This window comes from Ailuropoda melanoleuca, chromosome 8 (genome assembly GCF_002007445.2).
Source record: "Ailuropoda melanoleuca isolate Jingjing chromosome 8, ASM200744v2, whole genome shotgun sequence".
Lineage (NCBI taxonomy): Eukaryota > Metazoa > Chordata > Mammalia > Carnivora > Ursidae > Ailuropoda > Ailuropoda melanoleuca.
This window is the reverse complement of record NC_048225.1, coordinates 71,072,016-71,095,292: the sequence shown is the minus strand read 5'-3', so window position 1 is coordinate 71,095,292 and position 23,277 is coordinate 71,072,016. Positions and strand designations below refer to the sequence as shown.

At 38.6% G+C, this 23,277-nt stretch overlaps 1 protein-coding gene and 1 non-coding gene across 2 annotated transcripts in view; one reads left to right on the top strand and one right to left on the bottom strand.

Annotated features, from left to right (window-relative positions):
- Positions 1 to 23,277, bottom strand: part of GREM2 (gremlin 2, DAN family BMP antagonist) — a 106,672-nt gene that overhangs the window by 30,755 nt on the left and 52,640 nt on the right. The window lies entirely within an intron of this gene.
- LOC117803618 lies at positions 10,189 to 10,304 on the top strand. Its single transcript, XR_004627561.1, has one exon. It is a non-coding gene; the product is annotated as a small nucleolar RNA SNORA1 (small nucleolar RNA).

The following is a 23,277-nucleotide window of genomic DNA, read 5'->3' as shown; positions in this document are numbered from 1 at the left end:
GCTAAGTCTGACTTAAAAACACGTCTCACTGGCCCCCTCTGTGCATGTCCCAGGGTTCTGGCTCCTCAGTTCCAACATTACCCACGGCTCTGCCAGGGAAATGACAAAGAGCCTTCCTGCTGGGGCTTTATGACTTTCTAGCTTAGAACAGCCCTTTATATCCAAGGAGAGGTTTAGACTTCGCATCAAGTTTTGCCAAAGCCACATCAAGGAGAATCATTTAACTCGAATTCTTTTCCATCTCTGACTCCTACGTCCCAGTGAAGGGGCTCTTGGGGCTTTCTGAAAGGGAGCATTTGCTGAGTCCCTATATTGGCAGCCAAAGTTGCCCTAAGATAAAACAGGATCAAACTGCTTGACTTCAGTTTCCTTTATTATCTCACCACTTAGGATGACATGAAACATTTAGCCTTGATTCAGCAGGTATGTGAGGGTGTTGGGGAAAAAAATTGTTTTTTTCGCTGCAGGACTTTCTGGTGAGGGGAGTCGAATGTATGGGTTCTTACAAAGCTGTGTCCCAGACAGAGATGGCATGGTGATTTATACTGTGCCTTTTTGACGGACTCATGGGAACTATTGGGTAGAATTCTCTGTTTAAAAATTGCCCATGACTATCGTTTTTCTTCAAAGTTTGTTAAGCTAGTGATTTCATAGTTTCATCAAAGAACGTAGGAAATGACAAGCAAGGCATGGAAAGTCAGAACCAGAATGAACATAGAAAAATGACAGCTCATTTAGCAAGATACAGATCGTCCCGTGTTGCTGATCTCATGGCCCAGGGCTGAAGAATGGTCTCTCCTTGAAATGACTTCCCAGCAGACTAACCCATGCGGGCTTCGACCCTACAGCAGGCTAGTGGTAATATCTACCTGACATATCTATTATACCTAACGCTTAGTAATGTATATATCCGATGAATAGAAAATAAAACAAAAAACCAGGAACAACTTAAACCTGTTCACAACTCCGTTTTATTCACTAAATTCCAGGATTATCAAAAAGTCCTACAAATATATAGACTGACTTAGAAAAGCGGTAGTGGAGTGCACTAGTTCCCTGACTCCTAGGGGGTAGATGCTTCGGGACNAACCAGGAACAACTTAAACCTGTTCACAACTCCATTTTATTCACTAAATTCCAGGATTATCAAAAAGTCCTACAAATACATAGACTGACTTAGAAAAGCGGTAGTGGAGTGCACTAGTTCCCTGACTCCTAGGGGGTAGATGCTTCGGGACATACATCCCAAGTGATGTCAGTGTACTATTAATCTCCCTTAGGTGGGGCGTTCCTAGGGTCATTTGCACAGCCTCTAAGACACGGACAGTACTGTTGCTGCTTAGATAAAAACAATGTATTTAATAAGCAAAGAGCCAGGCCTGACATTTACTACCCAAGGACTTTCACCAGGTAATCTTAGGACACAGGTTATCCCTAAATGCTAGTTAATGTTTCTATTCCAAGATTCTGGTTTTAGATACTAACCAACCACTTGGCAACCTTGCTGGGCCCCACATTTCTCAAGAAAAGGGAGTAGCTCAATGTTTCTTAGAACGCAAGTCTCAGAATGCTAGCTCCGTGGAGTAACAGAGTTCTGTGGCCAAATGAATTATGATGACTAGGGTTAACGCGGCTATAGAGCCCCCTTTTCTGAAAGACGTCACTGTGACTAATGGGATATGCAAGCCTCTACAAGAGAGTTACGGCGTGCAGGATTTCCTGACTTGTCTGACAATGGAAGCTGGGGAACTATCTCACTGGACTAGTGTTACAAGCTAGCGACGTACTTTGGGACGTTCCAGACAAGATGATTTCTAAGAGTTTTTCCTGCTCTAAATTCTCTGATAATCTTTGGTTCACACGAAACACCAAGCTATTCTCCAGATATTTCCTATACGCCTAGCTCTTGGCATTCCTTTCTAAAATATATGACTCCTCTACGATCGTAAGGGTCAAAAGGATCACATGTGGCTTCCATGAAAAGAGAGATACTTTGAAATTGCAGTGCATAGAAAAACATACAATTCAAGGGCAACTTTACACACAGTTTTAAATAATGTTATCACTAACCTTTCTGACATGGAACAATCCCAAATGAAATCACTCTTTTAAAAAATGAAAAGGCAATGCAATGATAAGCTCTATGGGCAGAACTGCTACCAGAAAGCCCAGAGAGGCTTTCTGCAGTGGGCGTGTATAAAGAACTCCAAGCCGAGGGGCGCCTGGGTGGCACAGCGGTTAAGCGTCTGCCTTCGGCTCAGGGCGTGATCCCGGCGTTATGGGATCGAGCCCCACATCGGGCTCCTCTGCTATGAGCCTGCTTCTTCCTCTCCCACTCCCCCTGCTTGTGTTCCCTCTCTCGCTGGCTGTCTCTATTTCTGTCGAATAAATAAATAAAATCTTTAAAAAAAAAAAAAGAAAATTAAAATTTTCTGTTCTTCAAAAGACATCTTTAAGAAAATGAATACGGGGGCGCCTGGGTGGCACAGCGGTTAAGTGTCTGCCTTCAGCTCAGGGCGTGATCCCGGCATTGTGGGATCGAGCCCCACATCAGGCTCTTCTGCTATGAGCCTGCTTCTTCCTCTCCCACTCCCCCTGNACAGAACTGCTACCAGAAAGCCCAGAGAGGCTTTCTGCAGTGGGCGTGTATAAAGAACTCCAAGCCGAGTGCTGTTCTTTCTGTCATATTTTTCCTTGAATGTAAATTACAAAATTTGGGCCTCACACTTCGAAAGAATTGTTCATTCTGTCTAGCAACCAAATGCTTGTGAACAGTAGCACAAAGTGAACCAATAAACTGAATGGAAAAACACAATGTTTTCTAGAGCTAACTTCTGTTTTAAAGAAATTTCAGAGCAAAAATAGACAGTCCTACAAACTTCGAAATGTAGACAGATATCTAGAAGCCTGTGCTATTAAGGGCTTTATTTTATTTTATTAAGTTTTCAATCCGATTTGTTGACAAATCATTGGGATGACTGCATTTATTACCAAGAAGTTTGTGGGATTAGGAAACTCCCTTAACCAAGGACGACTCATTTAGAAGCTCCCGTTTAGATTTCTGCAAGAGGAAGAAATATTCCCAGTTCTTTAGCATTTTTTTCTCTTTCTGGCACAAAATGATCTTTTTCTTGCATGTTTTTTCAATCTCCATTTATAGAGATTCTCTTTATTCACCCTACCCTTCTAGAGTACCTCAAACAAACTGGTGACATAATTGAAAATTTGATTTTTCTGGGAGATAACTTCCTAGGGGAAGGCAACATAGTTAAAGCTAGGCAGAAGGGTGAGATTCAACCTATCATACCTGCGTGCCAGCCCTGGGGAATGTGTCCATCTCAACTCACAGTTTACAGTCGCTGGACATTTAATCAGATTTGTATGTAATAGTATTTCATAATTTTCCACAGAGCTCTTTTTCCTTTGTTCAGAAAAGAAAAACCTCCCAAACAAAGGAAATGGGGTAACAGAATCGCAGAGTTGGTATGTGGTTATGTGGCAAGGGCAGACAGTTCTCCACCCGTTTGGCATCTTCCTCCTCCCTGACCTTGACTCAAGAGTTTCAAGGTGCTCTCGCTGTCCTTCAGACCTAATAGTCATATGGATTTCATCCATCCCAACCACTGGGAGTAAGAGGCATTGATAGATGCTTTGGTTCTAGTCCCGGATCTTCACTAACTGGCCTCTCACAAGCTATGTGATCTATTATATCTTAAACTTCTTAGCCCCTATTTCCTGTTATAGAAGGTGAGGGTTTGAACTAAATGATCTTTATCATCCCTTCTATTCCAAACATTTAAGTCTTGAACTTAATAGCAGTTTTCCAAAATTAACCAAAGTTATACAGTTCATTTTCATTCTTACAACGAATTTTAATTAAAAGACTAATAAATTAAAAAGTGCAGTTTAAAGCAACCTGCCAGATACAAGGTAGTAAAAATGGTAAGTGACATTTACTAAGGGCCAATCTATATCAGGTAGTGTAATAACCATATCATAGAAGTTGTATGAATTGATCCTTGCCAGAACCTCATCATTACCATTTTACAGGTAAGGAATAATTCTTTGAGAGATCAAGTACCTATCTAACTATGAGTAGCTAGTGTCTAGCCAAGGTGGAATTCAAACCCAGTTTCTTTATCCTCCAAAGTCATGCTCACTCAGAACCAATGTCGTTTTCTCCCCCTAGCATTCTGCTTTGAAGTGTACGCTGGTTCCCTCATATTTTCCGAGTTGTTTACCTTTTCTGAACTTTATTTGTTTTGGTCTATTCATTCATTCAACCAGCAGCAATTAGGTGTTTATGTACCATAGGGTACTATGATTGATATTATGATACAGAGGTGACTATGACATTAAACCCACCTAGGAAGAACTCGCAGTTTTATTAAGGAGTTGGGCAAGAGACCTGGCACTTACAATATGATGTCATAGGTACCATGAGGTATATGAGATATGTGTGCATGGCACATGGAAAAAGGGGACCTGGGAGTAGAGATCAGGGAAATAAAACTCAGTTCCTCAGAGAATAAGTGGAAGAATATTTGAATTGGCACTTCAAGAACCAGTAGAAATGTGCTAGCTGAAAAGGCTGGGAAAGGCATTCCAGCAAAGAGAATGGATGAGTTCAGAAGTTTGTAAGGGCATCACATTTTCTAAGAACTGAGAGTAGGTCTCCATTAATGAGGTACAGTGTGCATGATAAATACTGGGAGATGAATCTGAAAAACTCTACAACTGAGAAACCTTGGTATCTCATGCTACAGGTATGGAACTCTATCCGAAGACATTAGGGAGTCCCTCTAGAATTTTAAACATGGTATATTTATGTAATAGGGAAGTCCCTTTGGAAGCAGTGAAGAGGCACGAGTGGGATGGAGGGTGTTGGGGCACGAAGAAGAGATTGGAATCTCCTGCAGGATGTGTAGCCCCCTCCCCAAAATCAAACAAAGGAATCAACTATTGGAATATAGAGAAGCAGATGAATTGGAGTGATGTTTGGAGGTGGCCGAGCAGGATAGAAGGGATTTTTGTGGTGGAGCAGATATTGGAGGTAGAACAGTTACTATTGACTGTGTCTCCAACGTTTCTGGTTTGGCTAATAAAATGGATGGTAGCTGGCTCTGTTCTTCAGAAACGAGTCAACAGAAGGAGTAAAGACTTGAAGAGACAAAAATTCAGTCTACAGCATGACATTCTTGAGTTGCCTATGAAGTTTCATTCAGGTAGATAAATGTTCCTATCACGAGTCAAAAAAGACATGGTGCTACCCCTGAGTAACACATATTTGAGAGAAGGACAGATTTCTAAACAAATAAGAGCATCAAATGTGTATTGGGCTTAGTTATTGGTTAAACATAATTTTAATAGCAATAATATTGATAAGACTATAAAAGTATAATTTAAATTACTATGTGCAGGAATTGAGTAATGTACTTTATATTAATCCATACATTACCCTGATGACAATCTGGATATAAACATCTGGATACGATTCCTTTTTATAGAGATGATAAATAATAATGTGATTGTGTAATTTATCCCACGTTATGCTGTCAGCGAAAGTAAGTGAAGGGCTGATATTCAAATTCGGGTTTGTCTTGGTCTTCAAAACCAGTGTTCTGTTTGTTTATTTGTTTGTTTCTTAGCCACGACACCTGTTTGAGTTCATAAAGAGGGAAGATTATAAAAAGGAGAGAGCATAAAAAGAACGAAGGGCCAAGAATGACCATTCTGAAGAACAGATGTGGATAGAGGCTCTCGTACAGGAGATTTTGGGTGAAAAGATAGAGGGTGAAGCTCAGCCGAGGCTTTCATGTAAACCAAAAGAAAGACAATATGAGGAAGTACGGAGTGACCTACCATGTTAGCTGTGGCCAAGAGGAGGACTCAAGTGAGTCCTTTGAGTTGGGAATATGTAGGATGTGAGTGACCTTTTTCAGAGCAATTTTACTGTGGCAGGTATCACAGAGACCAAACTGCACAAGGCTGAAGACTGACAAAGATAGGAGAAATGGGCATCACAGTACAGATTATTCTTTTTTTTTTTTTAAGATTTTATTTATTTATTTGACAGAGAGAGAGAGCCAGCGAGAGAGGGAACACAAGCAGGGGGAGTGGGAGAGGAAGAAGCAGGCTCATAGCGGAGGAGCCTGATGTGGGGCTCGATCCCACAACGCCGGGATCACGCCCTGAGCCGAAGACAGACGCTTAACGACTGCGCCACCCAGGTGCCCCTATTCTCTCTTTTTTTAAAGGTAAAATTGTTATATAACATCATATAAGTTTCAGGTGTACAATATTACGACTGCGCCACCCAGGCGCCCCTATTCTCTCTTTTTTTAAAGGTAAAATTGTTATATAACATCATATAAGTTTCAGGTGTACAATATTATAATTCAATATTTGTATGCGCTACAAAGTGATCATTAAAATCTAGTTATACCCATCACCATAGAATTGACCCCTTCATCCATTTTGCCCACTCTCCACACCTTTCCTCCGGTAACCACCAATCTATTCTCTGTATCCATGAGTTTGTTTTTGTTTTGTTTTGTTTTGTTTGTTTGTTTTTAGAGTCTACATATGAGTAAAATTACACAGTATTTGTCTTTCTCCATCTGACTTATTTCACTTCGTATAATACCTTCAAGGTACATCCATGTTGCAAATGACAAGATTTCATACATTTTTATGGCTGAGTAGTATTCCATTCTATGTATACTGTAAATAATACTGCACTAAACATAGGAATGCATACATCTTTTTGAATTAGCACTTTTGTATTCTTTGGATGTATACCCATACGTGAAATAGCTAGGTCATGTAGTAGTTTTAGTTTTAATTTTTGAGGAATTCTCATATTGTTTTCCACAGTGCCTTAATCAATTTATGTTAACTCACCAACAGTGTGCGGGGTTTCCTTTTCTCTACGTCATCTCTAACACTTGTCATTTCTTGTCTTTTGATAACAGCCATTCTAACAGGTGTGAGGTGATGTCTTATTGTAGTTTTGATTTGCGTTTCCATAATTGGTGGTGTTGAACATCTTTTCATGTGCCTGTTGGCCATCTATGTGTCTTTGGAAAAATGTCTGTCTGTGCAGATCTTCTGCCCATTTTTAATTGTTTTTTGTTGTTGAATGGTAGGAATTATTTGTAAATTTCGGATATTAATCCCTTGTCAGAGATATGATTCACAAAACACTTTTCCCTTTCAGTAGGTCCCCTTTTTGTTTTAGTGATGGTTTCTTTTACTGTGCAGAAGTTTTTTAGTTTGATGTAATCCTCATTTATTTTTGCTTTTGTTACCCTTGCCTTTGGAGTCAGATCCATAAAAGTATTGTCAAGACCAATGTCAAGGTGCTTACTACCTACATTTTCTTCTAGAATTTTATGGTTTCAGGTTTTACATTCAAGTCTTTAATCCTCTTTAAGTTAATTTTTGTGTATTAGTGTAAGATAGTGGTCTAGTTTCATTCCTTTGCCTGTGGCTGTCCACTTTCACCATCACCTTTTATTGAGAGACTGTCCTTTGTATGTTCTTGGTTCCTTTATCATAAATGAATTGTCCATATTTGTGTGGGTTTAACTCTGGGCTATCATTTTCATTCCATTGATATGTGTCTAGTGTTATGCCGATGCCACACTGTTTTGATTATTATAGCTTTGTAGTATAGTTTGAAATCAGACCATGATACTTCCAGCTCTGTTATTCTTTCTCAAGATTGCTTTGGTGATTCAGGATCTTTTGTGGTTCCATACAAATTTTAGAATTATTTACTTTAGTTCTAAGAAAAATGTCATTGGAATTTTGATAGGGATTTCAATAAATCTGTACATTTCTGTGGGTAGTATGGGCATTTTAATAATATTCTTCCAATCCCTGAGCATGGAATATCATTCCATTTATTTGTGTCTTCTTCAATTCCTTTCATCAATGTCATAGTTTTCAGTGTACAGATCTTTCCCTCCTTGATTAACTTTATTCCTAGGTATTTTATTGTTTTGATGCAATTTTAAATGAGACTATTTCCTTAATTTGTCTTTCTGATAACTCATTAGTGTATAGAAATGCCACAAATTTCTGTCTGTTAATTTTGCATATGGCTACTTTGCTGAATTCATTAATTAGTTCTAGCAGTTTTTTGGTGGAGTCTTTTGGGTTTCCTATATATGGTATTAAGTCATCTACAAATAGTGACAGTTTCACTTCTTCCTTTCTGATGGGGATGCACTTTATTTCTTTTTCTTGCCTAAATGCTGTGGCTAGGATTTCCAATACTATATTGAATAACAGTGGTGAAAGTGGACATGTTTATCTTGTTCCTGATCTTAGAGAAAAAACTTTCACCTTTCTACCATTGAGTATGATGTTACCTGTGGGTTTGTTACATATGGCTTTTATTATGTTTAGGAACTTTCCCTCTATAGCCACTTTGTCCAGAGCTTTGATAATAAATGGATGTTGAATTTTTTCAAATGCTTTTTCTGCATCTATTCAGATGATCACTAATGTGATTTTATCTTTCATTTTATTAATGTGTATCACATTGAATGATTTGTGGATGTTGAACCATCCTTGTATCCTTAGAATAAATCCCACTTGATCATGGTATATGATCCTTTCAAATTACTGTGGAATTCAGTTTGCTAATATTTTACTGAGGATTTTTGCATCAATGTTCATCAGTGATATTGGCTGAAATTTTCTTTTCTTTGTCTTGTTTTGGTATCAGGGTAATGCTGGTCTCATAAAATGAGTTTGGGAGTGTTCCATCATCTTCAATTTTGGGGACGAGTTTGAGGATAGGTAGTAAATCTTTGTATGTTTTGTGAAATTCACCAGTGAAGCCATCTGGCCCTGACCTTCTGTTTGTTGAGAGGTTTCTGACTACCTGATTTAAAATCCTTACTAGCAATGGGTCTATTTAGATTTTCTATTTATTCATTATTCAATCTAGGAATATTTTATGTTTATAGGAATTTATCTATTTCTTCTAGTTTGTCAAATTTGTTGGTGTATAATTGTTCATAGCAGTCTCTTATAGATCTTTTGTATTTCTGTGGTGTCAGTTGTAATTTCTATTTCATTTCTAAGATTTTGTTCATTAGAACCCTCTTTTTTCTGGTTAGTCTAGCTAAAGGTTTGTCAATTTTGTTTATCTTTACAAAGCATCAGCTCTTAGTTTCATTGATCTTTTCTATTTTTTTGCCTCTATTTCATTTATTTCCACTCTTATTTTCATTATTTCATTATTTCCTTCCTTCTACTGATTTGGGCTTTATTTATTTATTATTTATTTATTCATTTTTTCTAGCTTTGTTAGGTATAAAATTAGATTGTTAATTTGAGATTTTTCTTATTTTCTGAGGTAGCCCTGTATTGCTATATTCTCTCTTAGAACTGCTTTTTCTGCATCTTAAATATTTTGGCATGTCATATTTCTGGTTTCATTTTCCCCAGGTGTTTTTAAGTTTCCTCTTTGATTTCTTCAACGAACCATTGCTTGTTCAGTAGCAATTTGTTTAAGCTCCATATTTTTGTCATTTTTCCAGCTTCATCTTATAATTTATTTCTAGTTTCATACCATTGTGGTCAAGAAGATGCTTGATATGATTTTAGTCTTTCTGAATTTTTTGAGACTTATTTTATGGCCTAATATGTGATCTACCCTAAAGGATATTCCATGTGCACTTGAGAAGAATGTGTCCTCTTGCTTTTAGATGGAATGTTTTGTATATATTTTATTAATTTCATCTGGCAAAATGTGTCATTTAATGCTGATGTTTCCTTATTAATTTTCTGGTTGGATGATTTACCCATTGAGATAAATGGGGTATTAAAGTCCCCTACTATTATTGTGTTGCTGTCAGTTTCTCCCATTACATCCATTAATGTTTGCTTTATATATTTTGGCACTCCTATGTTGGCTGCATATATGTTTATAAATGTTATAATTTCTTGTTGGATTAACTTCTTTATCATTATGTAATACCCTTCTTTGATTTTTATTAGTTTGTATTATATTTTTAATTTTTTTATTAGTCTTTGTTTTAAAGTCTATTTTGTCTGACTGTATCTTCCCCAACTTTCTTTTTCATTTCATATGTTTGTTGCTATCCTTGGCCACATCCATGGTGCAAGGGTGGGTGGGGCTGGTGCCTAGTCTTGCTGCCAGTACACGATAGTCTTTCAAGAAAAATGATCAAGAAGGGAAGCCAAAAGTGGCTACGTTGAGACACAGATTATGCTTCCATCACAGCAAGTTTATTGCAGTAGTGACAATGAGGGCTGTAACATTTTTTTGCTAGGTTCATGAGTAAAGAGTGGATGTAACAAGACTTTTCAATATTAGAAACCATTAAGGAATAATATATTTTAGATCATTTGCCAAAATAACAAACAATATAATTCCTATAATTTGACTTCTAGGGCCCTAAAGTAAATTGCTTGAAGAAACTGGATCTTTAAGATTACAGATGGAGAATTTTTGAAGTATATCTATATTCAAGTAGAGATCAAAGAACCCCAACCACCAAAAGAACTGTGGGTGACTTACAATGACAACTGGGTATTGAGTATAAGTTCTTCTTAAGTGGGCTATCTTGTAGATTATGACTTAGACTTTTAAGGAACTAAGGTGATTGTCAGTAGAAGGAATCACATGTGAAATTCCTTGAATGAACATTTATTGACTTTAAAGCAAAAAGAGGAGAAGGCAAAAGACCAGATCTCAACTAGAGTGGTTAAACGAAAGGCAGCCCCAGAGAGGTGATGTATTTTTTATCCATTTATTTATTTGGCTAGATTATAAGTGCATGTATTTTTAAAGCTGAAAGGTAAAAAGTAGCAGGGAGCATGAGGTTTAAATCATAATAGTCCTAGTCAAATCATGTAGAGAGAGACTAAAATGAATCCTGGAGCAAGGTCTGTAATGAAATGAGAAGGAAGGGGCATTCAGCCAAATACACAGATAGATGTGCTGACCTTGAATTGATCAATGGGCATTTGCCTTTGACACCGGGGAAAATATGTAATGATGGAAGAGTAAGTTGGTACTTTGGTATGAAGAAGGGTGAGAAGTTGATGCTTGCACCTGAGTGATTTAATTTTCTCAATCCAGGAGGGGGTATGGTAATTTTTCCTAGTACGAAATTGAAAATATGGGTTTCAAGTATAACTGAAAATTCCAGCTGGGGTTGTAGATCTGGAAGCCATCTGTAGTTTTGTGCATGAGGGTAAGATCTTCCAGGAGTAATGTGAGGATAAATGTTGGACCTTGGAGAAAAATATTTGGGATGAGCAGAGGGTAACATTCCTTCAAGGGGGCGATGAAGTTTGGAAGGAGGAGCACTCAGAACCCAAGAAAGGCAGGAGTTACCAAAGAGGGGAGTACTGAGCAAAGTGTACTGCCACAGCGTGTTAGAGACAATATGATGGAAATGACCACTTAACTCTGCACAAAGTAGATACCTTAGTTAAAGCAGTTTTGGTTATGCTGTGGGAGAGAAAATAAATACAGATTTTTTTTTTCTAGAAACTAGAACGGACTTTAGAAATAACAGCCTTCCTCCCTCCTTCCTTTCCTTTTCCTTCTTTCCTTCCTTTCTCCTTGCCTTCTTTACCCTTTTTTAGAATTAAATTTTAAATGAAAGCTATCTGAATATATTTTAAATTAAGAACAAAAAATGGAGTGGGAAAATAGAGGAAAGAAAGAGAATACTGGACAAGATTAGATGCATTCTCTAAGATGGGAAGTAAGGAGAAAAGAATGGTGAGTTGTGGAGGGAGGTAAGTTCTAAAGATGAGGAGATTCATGCCTGGTGGCCTCTCCATTCTCTGAAGCTGTCTACTAAGTGAACATGGCTGTGGACATGCACTGAAATCTTAAGAAGCATGGTAAATGCAGGAGACAGCACTGCGGGACGGGAGGAAGGGAGCTAACGTCCAAGGAAACAACAGAAAGAGTTCAGTAAGCTCTGCAAAAAATGAGGGTATATTACTCTATTATAAAAATGGAAAAGCATCAACACTATACATTCTGCAAAATACCCATGATTTATGCAATAACATCCATAATGTTCTCTAGAACTTTGGGTCAGACATTAAGCCCCGAAATGATTGACAGACTGCAACTTCTCCAATAAAAAGACTGAAATCTGCTTTATCAAAACTAAAGAAACATTAAACCTCAATAGTTTTCATTTATTTGAAACAAAAGAACTTAAAACTAGTAAAAGTCAATAAATAGAGAAAGGAAAGAATTGAGGTAGGGTTGTCTAGAAAGTAAAATTCCTTGGCTACACTGACTTTAAACTTAGTTACTCTTATTACCTATAAACGCATATAAAATGTTCGGGGGTTCAGGCTTCATGTGTCCCCAAATGGCAAGGTCTGTGGCTCTGTCTTGACTCTCTTGATAAAAAGAGGTTTTTTATCCTCTTGAGAATGCTTTTTCTTAGCTCTTTCTTGATTTCTTATTCCCCAACAATGTCAACGCATTAAATTAGAACTAACATAAAGCAACTTCTCACCTTCAGTAACCTGGGAAAAAGTTCACAAGAGTATGGAGTCATTGAATTATTCTTCCATCCACATCTGTATTCAGACACATAAAGACTTTTTAGAACAGAGTTGGGTAGCTAGCATATCAATTAATATTACCTATTTATAAAATATTAAATTCAGTGAAGTACTATGTGTATGTGTCTCTCCCAAAATGAATCTGAAACTTGGCACACTGGTGAAAAATGCTTTGAAACATCTCTCAAATGAACAATTTTTAGGTATTACATTTTAGAAATGAAATAACAGTATCAGATAATTGGCAGCAAAGTCATTTTCCCAAGTACTGATGCCAAGCACAGGGCAGACATCCATTGTGGGTTGGTGTAGATCAAAAGGGGCTGAGACACCATCTCATGCTTATAGAATTTCAGAATTAGAGACATTTGGAAGGGAAAAGTTAGCATCATTTGCCATGTCAAAGCCAAGCCATGTGCACAGAGCTGCTTGTCTGCACTAGCCAGGCCCTAGTCATTCCGCCCTTATTTACCACCCCCTCTGGATTTCTTACAACAGCCGATGCATGCAGAATTAGTCAAAACTACATGCCTCACTCCAGTTACAACAAAGGCTGACTTAGGCTCTTCCTATTTGGTCACAAGTCTCTGTACTCGCCTGGCAAGCCAGAATTCGTCCCCCTCTCCGGATGAGCGTGCTTGAGTGAACCATCTAAAAGTACTTATAAAAAAAAAGTATCTGTCCACTACTTCTAGGGAAGGGAGGAGCCAAACATCTCTCTCCTTTCCTGGACCCCCACCCAAAGCCCTAGTTTTCTCCCATTGGATCTTACCACTTTCTCTGGTCGCTTGGAACACCAGGCTCTTTAACAAAAGAAATTTATGAATTGATGCATGGTTTTAAAAACATACTTGAGCACTTCCAGGACTTTGAAAGGCCTCTTGAAATAATGGATTCAGACTCCCTGGAACACATAATCCATGTACACATGGTGAAGAAACGACTTGGAGCTAACAGTAGGCTTTAGAGGGTAGAAGGAGGAAAAGGGCAATTGACTCGTCATGTTAAACTCTGTGTAACACGGATGAAGTGGAGATCTTAGACTGCAATGTTATTGTAAATTTTCCAGTAATCTAGATTTCTGAATTGCAAATACTGGAAACCAGTTCTGCCTTCCTGCTTCACACTGACAGTGACACTTTGCTTGCCCACATCAGAGATCTTGTGGCTTTTGATTCATTCCATTGTTGATGCCTCCTCTTTTGTTTTCTCAAAATGTCAATATTTGTTCTGTCTGCATCCTAATTGCTAGTCTTGGTGTCTTACTGTGTATGAGGGCTGTGGTCACTCAGCTGTCTCAGGATCCCTTGCTATGTGCTGGGATTTCACGTCTTAGGACATTAGCTTGGCAAAGCTGTCAGCTACCCTGTTCCATGCCTCTGACTAAACTGCAGTTATGTCTCTAATTGAAAGCCAAAATTATTTTATTCCTCTCTACAGAGAGGAAACCCAGAACTATTATTCTGTACACACACCAAACCACAGGAGCCTGGGTGAGGGTCTGTAATGACAGGGCCTCCTACACAGCACATTTGCAAGCTTTCTACTAATTACCTTAATTTTCTTTGTCTAGACTAACTTATTGCATTGAAGAGCTCCTTTTCTAAAGGGGTGGGGTTGGGAGTAAAAGGGACATCGTTAGTCCTTCAATTCCTGCCAAGTAAAGAGGAGAGAAAAACATGAATAGAACCAAGAAAACAAATAAAACAGAATGAGAAGATTAGCCCTGGAGTGGGCCATTTCCTAGAGCACATGCTGGTTTAAAATTGGTCCGGGAGATTGTGATCTAGTAAGACCAGAATCTCTACCCTTAACAGCAGAAAACACATTGAGCAAAATATAACCCAAAGAAGAAAGGTGTTTCATAAGAGAAGACGGTCGCTAAGCAGGGAAATGACACTCGTCAGTGTATTGCCTATATCACCAGCAATAACGAAAATCCTTCTGTTTTGTCCTTCTGCTTTCACAACATTTTCCTAGTTTGTCTTTTCAGATTGAAAGAAAATGGGCTTGTGTGGAATAACCTGGCTTCTCTGGCTCATGCTTGTGGTGAGCACTAAGAAAGGTTGTAGCTCAGCTATAAGCCATTTTGAAAACCTTTTCCTTGGAGAAAGGCGTTGGATCAGCTCACATAACAGCAGGCTGCATTTTCACTGTTCTTAAAAGCTACTGATGAAAACAAATGTTGGTATTTACAGACTGTATGGCTTTAAGGCGAGAGAGAGGAGCACCAAAGGTGGATTGAAAGACCAAAGGGCAAGGCTGGCCCCTCCTGGGCTGCAGCTGCCCCTTTGGTTGCCAGCAGGCCAAGGATATGGGAACTCTGGTCCTGGCTGGGAGCCCTAGAAGCTCCTCTCCTGTGGGACAGTCTCTTTAGTCAAATTCTCAAGCCCCTGCTGGTTAACTCACTTCCCACCTACCTCTCTTCTGTTGGGAACATTACATTTATTTCCATTTGCCATATTCAAAGACTTATTGGTTTCCTAGGATATGATGATGGGTTTCATTTTACTGCTGTCGTGTGTCTCGATTAGGTTGCCCTTGATTGATCTACTTTTGAGTTTGGTTAAATTAACTGTCAGTGGGCCAAAAATTCAGGAGTATTATTATTATTGTTGTTGTTGTTATTATTTTGCCTCTTCATACATTGTGTGTAATAAAGAAATTTCCTGGATTAAATATTGAGTTTCTGTTTCTAAATCCAAGGGAACCATTGAGGCAAAGATCGCGAAGGTCCCAAAATGTGTCTTGTGTCTCTGGCCCCAGGGTGGGTGTAAATAATCTGAACCGGGGAGCACACACTTGGAAGCGAGCGTGCTGCCGTCTTCAGCACTCATTTATCCACGTCATTGCTCTGAGCCCTGTTTCTGGGACAGGTAATTACATATTGATTAGACCAGTGGTTTTCAGCCAGGCATGACTCTGCTCCCCAGGGGATATCTGTCAACCTCGGGAGTCCTTTTTGGTTGTCACTGCTGGGGAGTGGAGTGGTACTGGAACCTAGAGGGTAGAGGCTAAATGGTAAACATCCTGCAGGGCTCAGGACAGTCTTCCCCAAGAAAGAATTATCTTGTCCTTGATGTCAATAGCATGAAGACTGAGAAATCACGACTTAGATCGACAATTTGCTGCTCTATCCCATCTCTACAGATGTGATGGAATCCAGAGCTTCTCTGTTCACTCAACAGCAACACATTCAGCATCTTACCTTCTTAGGAGCCCATGCATTTTTCTTCTAATGCTGGATAACTCTTTGGATTTTGTCACTCAGTTTTAAAAGAATTGGAATCATATGAAGCTGTGGCATAAGAAGATTAAAGTCAAGCCCATCTGACGTAAAACTTTGCTTATGCTTCTGATTTGGGAGAGAGGTGTCATAATTTTCTGTGCTCCGTAGATTTGTATGTAGATTTTTTTTCTAGTAAGTTGAAGTTCTTACAAAATTATTCACTACCTCTGAGGAAGAAAAAGTTCCTTTCACTTATACAAATTCTATGAAATCCCTTCCAAAATTCACCTTCTTTTTGAAGCCTTTCACTTTCCTTCGTACACATTCTCAAGATCTCATTAAAACATTAATTCCTCTACGAAGCATCCCTAAATGTCCCAGGCTGAATTTTCTAGATCGCTCTATTTTGGTTGTCTGTAATTTTATCTCGCCCACCAGATTACGAATTACCTAAATTTGGGGCCAAGCTTGCTTCATGTTAGGATGACTCCACAGCCCAGCAGCGTAAATGGAGAAAGTGCTCTGTAAAATGTGTCAGATAATGAGTCCAGAAATTACCACAAATATTTCATGTCAGTTTTAGAGACAAAGTACACCTTTAAAAAAATATTTGACATAAACAGAAAATATGTCATCAAAGGTAACTTGCTATAACACTAAACCTACCTTGACATTGATCTTTCATGGGAATAACTAGGTAATTACATTTCAAAAGGAGGTGACACATAACCCTAGCACTATTTCTGAAATTTGATACATTAAGAGAAACACCATATGTAATATGGGACTATTATAATTTAAAAAGCATATTACATGCTTTCTTATGGAAACAAGAGTAGAACTAAGGTGGCTCATATATTCAAAAGACTCCAGCTGTGACTCAGAGAACTCTTTATATCAACGATGGCTACGTGTTTTCTATTATTGTAAGAAAAATGTTTCCACTCCTGTTTTTTAAGGCATTTTCAAGTTCATCTATACCCCTTCAAACATCTCTTTTACTTCATTTTATGATCTTTGTAGTTTGAAATACATGTTCTTGGTATCCTGAATGCTATGCTCTATTCCCTTTTCCCATCTCAACTGCCAGTGTTGTTTTATCTCTGATTTGTGTATGTGTTGTAAGGAACTAAACTATCAGACCTTTCTGGATCTTCTCATTCCTCCAGCCCATGAAAAGTTATACCATTCTCGAAATTCAAAATTTAACATTACCCACGCCAATTTGTTTCATAAAGATGACACTGACACTGAATAGTATATGTTACTAAAATATAAAACATCCAGAACATGAACGTTTTGCATACAACTAAACAAAAAACTTTTGGTAGTTAATTAATTAACCAAGTAACTTATTAATTAGTTATCATTTAAGCCCAAATAAATGACATTTAAAACAAAACTAATTAACAACTCCCAACTCCTATCCCCATTTCTTCACAGTTGTCTCCAATTTCTCTAGGAAGAATATTTCACTTTCATCATTTGCCCACTTTATGTGTGCCTCACAAGACTGCTCCCTGCCAGATCTAAAAGGTAGGGACACATGCATGTGTCTTTACAAGATTGTATCTCCTTAAGGGGAAGGTTATCACATTTGTCTTGCCCTCCCACATACCTACCACGGAGTTTTGCACAGAACTCACTGAGTTCGGTGGACGTATGCACTACAGAGAGGCCTACGAACAATACTCTTTGCATTTGTGCTTCAAAGGTATGCCTCCTTTTCAGAATGTGTAAAATGTACTGCAATGTGTCGACCCTGTCCATGGTATCTTTTGGGAATGAGAGAGAAAATACAATTTTTATTTCACTGTAAAAAGTAGTTGTCAACTCATAAGTATTAATCACTTGCCTTGTCTGCTTGATGTTTTTAAGGGCCATTTTAAATGTCAGGGACACAAAAAAGTAACTTGTCCTTTGTGGCCTTATAATACAGTTAGGAAGGTAGATTGCATATATACATGTGAAAAAAATACATAGTGATATAGGATATCGTGTTGAAACTGCAGATGGAAGGAAAGAAATAGTGTCACCAGAGCTCATATGAGAAAGAAGACACTGAAGACTGAGGTGCCTGTTGATGGCTTAATGGGGGAGGTGGAAATTGGCCTGACCTTAAAATGAAGAGAGGGATTTAAAGGGCAGGGGATGATGAAGGGTATTCTTGCTAAGAAGTGTGAAGAAATGCCTTGGAAGCCAGAATGTATACGGCATGGATACAAGGGAGAGATGGGAGAGGAGTATTTTGATGTGAAAGAAGATTAGGCATGTTGGTGGAGGCAAGGCAAACAAAAGCAAAAATGAACTATTGGGACTTCATCAAGATAAAAAGCTTCTGCACAGTGAAGGAAACAATCCACAAAACTAAAAGGCAGCCTACAGAACGGGAGAAGATATTTGCAAATGATACATCTGATAAAGAGTTAGTATCCAAAATCTATAAAGTACTTATCAATTCAACACCCAAAAAATAAATAATCCAGTTAAGAAATGGGCAGAAGACCTGAATAAACATTTTTCCAAAGAACACACCCAGATGACTAGCAGACACATAAAACGTTGCTCCACGTCACTCAGCATCAGGGAAATGCAAATCAAAACCACGATGAGACACCACCTCACACCGAGTCAGAATGGCTAAAATTAACAACACAGGAAACAACAGATGTTGGCGAGGATGCAGAGAAAGGGGAACCCTCTTACACTGTTGGTTGGAATGCTAACTGCAAAACAGTATGAAGATTCCTCAAAAAGTCAAATATAGAACTACCCCACAGTCTAGCAATTACACTACTAGATATTTACCCCAAAGGATGCAACAATACAGATTCAAAGGGGTATAGTCACCCCAATGTTTATAGCAGCATTATCAACAATACCCTGACTATGGAAAGAGCCCAAACATCTATCGACTGATGAATAGGTAAAGAAGATGTGGTATATAAATACAATGGAATATTACTCAGCCATCAAAAAGAATGAACTCTTGCCATTTGCAATGACGTGGATGGAGCTAGAGCGTATTATGCTAAATGAAATCAGTCCATCAGACAAAGACAGATACCGTACTATTTCACTCATATATGGAATTTAGGAAACCATAAGGGGCAAAAAGAGAAGCAAACCATAAGACTCTTAACAACAGAGAACAAACTGAGGCTTGATGGAGGATGGTGGGTGGGGGGTGGACTAAATGGATGACAGGTGTTAAGGCAGGCACTTGTTATGATGAGTACTGAAATCAATATTATACTATATGTTAACTAACTAGAATTTAAATAAAAATTCAGAAGAAAAAAAGGTTAGGAAGGAGCCTCTGAGCAGACAGAGTGGAGCATTCAGATTAAGGAATGTCAGATGTGAAACAAAGGAAGTTAGACTTGTCTTGATAACTGAAAAGCCCTTTAACAGAGTAGTGAGTGCATGAAGAGGTGTTTTCGGAGGATTAATATGGCACTTAAAGGAAAATTCTGGGAACAGAAGTCTTCTGGAGAAAACTACAATCATCTACTTACCATATTAAAAAACCACCAAGAAGAAGTCAAGCTCCAGCACAGTAAATGCTGACTGACCAGCTATTGAATAATGAGTAAACAGATGTGAGAATCACAAATATGTTATCTGATAGAGAAAGAGAAGGGAATGTCAAATCATTGTAAAGGAAGATGTTTATGTTTATGTAAAAAACACAGAAATAGGATTTAGGCTCTTCAATCTTATAAAATATCTAAGATTTTCTTCTGAAATTTCCAAATCTTCCCCAATTGCTCAGATTTAATTTCTCAGTCATAGTCCTTAGAACTTTGCATGTAGTTCTCTTAAAGCTCTTATACTCTGGTCTGTATTGTATTATTTTTCATACAAGATTCAAAAGCTCTGGGAGGTGCCTGGGTGGCTCAGTCATTAAGCGTCTGCCTTCGGCTCAGGTCATGATTCCAGGGTTCTGGGATCGAGCCTTGCATCGGGCTCCCTGTTTGGCGGGAAGCCTGCTTCTCCCTCTCCCACTCCCCCTGCTTGTGTTTCCTTTCTCACTCTCTCTCTCTCTCTCTGTCAAAAAAATAAATAAAATCTTAAAAAAAAAAAAAAGAGTCTGTCTTTGGCTCAGGTCATGATCTCAGGGTCCTGGGATCAAGCCCCACATCTGAGCAGATTTACAAGGTAAAGAATCAGTAGGGAGTAAAAGATTAAAGATGCAAAAGGAAATAATGTGCATTAGGGCATCAGAAAGTTCAGGAGGATACAGGATTTATAGGACAGGATGACTGCAAGGGGGACTAGCCTTGTGAAAGAGGAAGTACAGCTCTTTCTCTGAGATAAGATGGAAGAAAATAGGTCCAGCAAGCTACGAATACGTGCACTGAGCCTCTGCAAAAGATGTGGCTCTGAGTCATGCACAGGTAGCAAGGAATAAAAAAGAAGGTAGAGTTCCATTTATGGAAAGAAGTGAGGCCATCAGAAGGGTAGAATTCTGAGAACAGCCTGTGGAAGCAAGATAAAACATGATTATGGGGCAAACTTGAACCATGAGGACCCTGTAAGCTTACAAATTAATAAGTTATAAACTCATGGCACAATTTCCAGCTTTCTCTAGCAACTCTCCGAAGATTGAGTGAATGTGGGTGTGACTCAGGATGGGGGGCAGCATAACCAAAGGCCACAATGAGATTGGTGTGGGAGGTTGGGGAGTAAGAGAAAATGGAGTAAGGCCAAGCATAGCATTAACTCAAAAGCCAGAATGGATCACTTTCTGTTAAAAATGAAAGATGGAAATAGAACTCTATTAAATAGTGTCAACACCCAGTTTCTAATCTTTAATTTTCTTGCTTTATAATGGTATTTCCTTATCCATATTTACATTGTAGACTTATCTGTTGGGCCACTCTGAAAAGACTTTAATGATACTTTCGTTATATGCTAATTAAAATGGTTTCCATTGCATATTGCAATATTTTGAATGATTGAAAGCAAATATTGTGCTGACATATGCAATAAATGGTTTTCAAACATTCCCAGACTATATTCTTTAAATTAGGTCTTTCATATATTTGGGCATATTGCAACTACTATGGCAAGACCATGAAGATCAATTGGAATGGAAACTTAGAATTTAAAAGGAAAACTGATTTTGAAAAAAAATTCTTCCATGGCCAAAAGAACCTACTTAAAGTGTTCTATAATGGGCTAAATATTACAGAATGTTCCTTAATTTGATTTATTCTGTTGTATTCTGAACTTGGGCTGGTTTCTCATCTTCCCCATGCTTTCAGTGGAGCTGATCCAAGCACAGAGTCTTCTTCAATGTTGGAAGAGACTTTGCATTTGGATCTCATCCACAAGGATTCGAAGTTAGATGAAACATTGGTTCTTGGGAATGAAATGCCTGTGGATCTTAATTCCCTGACATCTGAAAAAAATGTGGTTGATTTCTGTTGAGATATGAGTTCAGGGAAGAATACATATTTTGAGTTACTGTGGTCTGATTGTCATTAAACATTTTTTTAATCAATTGAATGAGGTGCAAAGTATAAGCACAAATAAGAATGAAAAAAAAAACCACATAGAAATAAGATCTGCTTCTTTTCTTTCTTTTTCCCTCCTTGAATGCTGAGTTCAGATTAGTTGAGGCTATTGAAGGGAAGTATTTGTTGAATTAATAGAAACAGGAGGAAGAATCATAGCTTCTTAGAGCCAGAAGGGATCCTACAGATTATGCCACCGTTTCTTATGAATTTTGTAGCTCAGGAGAACTGCGACCACTGAGATGACATGATGTGTTAGGGCCACACACCTGTGTAGTGCATAACCCAGGACTATGTGCCAGAACTTTCAGTTTAGTTAACACTTTCCATTGCACCATGCTGCCTCTTATGCATTCTTCTTAACCCAACTAATTCATTAACTGGATGACTTTCTGTGGAGAGCACAGATTTTTCTTATAGCGACAGCATGAGGATTCTAGGGTATTAGTACTATGTGATACCTAATTTAGTTCTCTGCCTTCAACAATCAGCTGCATTTAAAGTACTCAACTAATTTTTAATAGTTATCTTTGAAAGCAATTTTGGTTTTTAGTAGCCTTCATTTAAAAAAAATACCTCAGTTTTTCAGAGTAGTTTTAGGTTTACAAAAAAAATTGAGAGGAAGGTGGAGCGATTCCGCATTTGCTACCTGTCCCCACACAGGCATGGTCTCTCTCATTATCACTCATCAGAATGGCACATTTTTTTTTAAATCAAGGATGAACCTACATTGACACATCATAATCACCCAAAGTCCATAGTTTACCATAAGGTTCAGTCTTGGTGTTGTAAATTATATGGGTTTGGACAAATGTGTAATGATGTGTTTCTATCATTATAATATCATACAGACTATTTTCAGTGCCCTAAAAATCCTCTGGCTCTGCCTGTTTATGCCCCCACCCCCACCCTTCACTGGCAAACACTGATCTTGTTGTTGTCTTCCTGGTTTTGTGTTTTTCAGATTGTCATATAGATGGAACCATACAGTATGAAGCCTTTTTAGTTTGGCTTCTTTCACTTCATAATGTGCATTAAGATTAAGATTCCTCCTCATGCCTTTTAATGGCCTGATAGCTCATTTCTTGTCAGTGCTGAGTAACACATAATACATAGTAATACATCGGTATTATTATCTGTAGATGTACCACAGTTTATCCATCCACTCAACCCCTGAAGGACCTCTTGATTGCTTCCAAGTTTTGGCAATTATGAATAAAGCCAGTATAAACATCCTTGTGCTGGTTTTTGTGTGGATATAACTTTTCAATTCCTTTGGATAAATACCAAGGAGTGTGATTGCTGGATTATAAGGTATGTTAGGTTTTGTAAGAAACTGCTAAGCTTGGGGCACCTGGGTGGCTCAGTCGTTAAGCATCTGCCTTCGGCTCAGGTCATGATCCCGGAGACCTGGGATTGAGCCCCACATCAGGTTCCCTGTTTGGCGGGAAGCCTTCTTCTCCCTCTCCCACTCCCCCTGCTTGTGTTCCCTGTCTCGCTGCCTCTCTGTCAAATAAATTAATAAAATCTTAAAAAAGAAAGAAAGAAAGAAAGAAACTGCCAAGCTGTGCCACTTCGCATCCCCACCACCAACACATGAGAGTTGCTGTTGCTCCACAGCCTTGCTGGCTCTTGGTATCACCAACGTTCTGGATTCTGCCCATCTGATAGCTGCGTGTATCTCGTTACTGTTTTCATTTGTGTTTCCTTGATGGTGTATGGTATGCAGCATCTTCTCATGTGCTTATTTGCCATTTGTGCATCTTCTTGGCAGTAGCCTTTATGTTTTAGAAATGTATTTCTCCATGTGGAAAGGCAGCGTTTGGTGGCGCATCGAGAGCCCTGGGGCAGGCATGAGTAGATGTGGCCTTACATGGATCTGCTGATCACCAGCTGTGGGACGCAAGACCCTCTTCCCGAACATCATGGTCATTGGCTGCC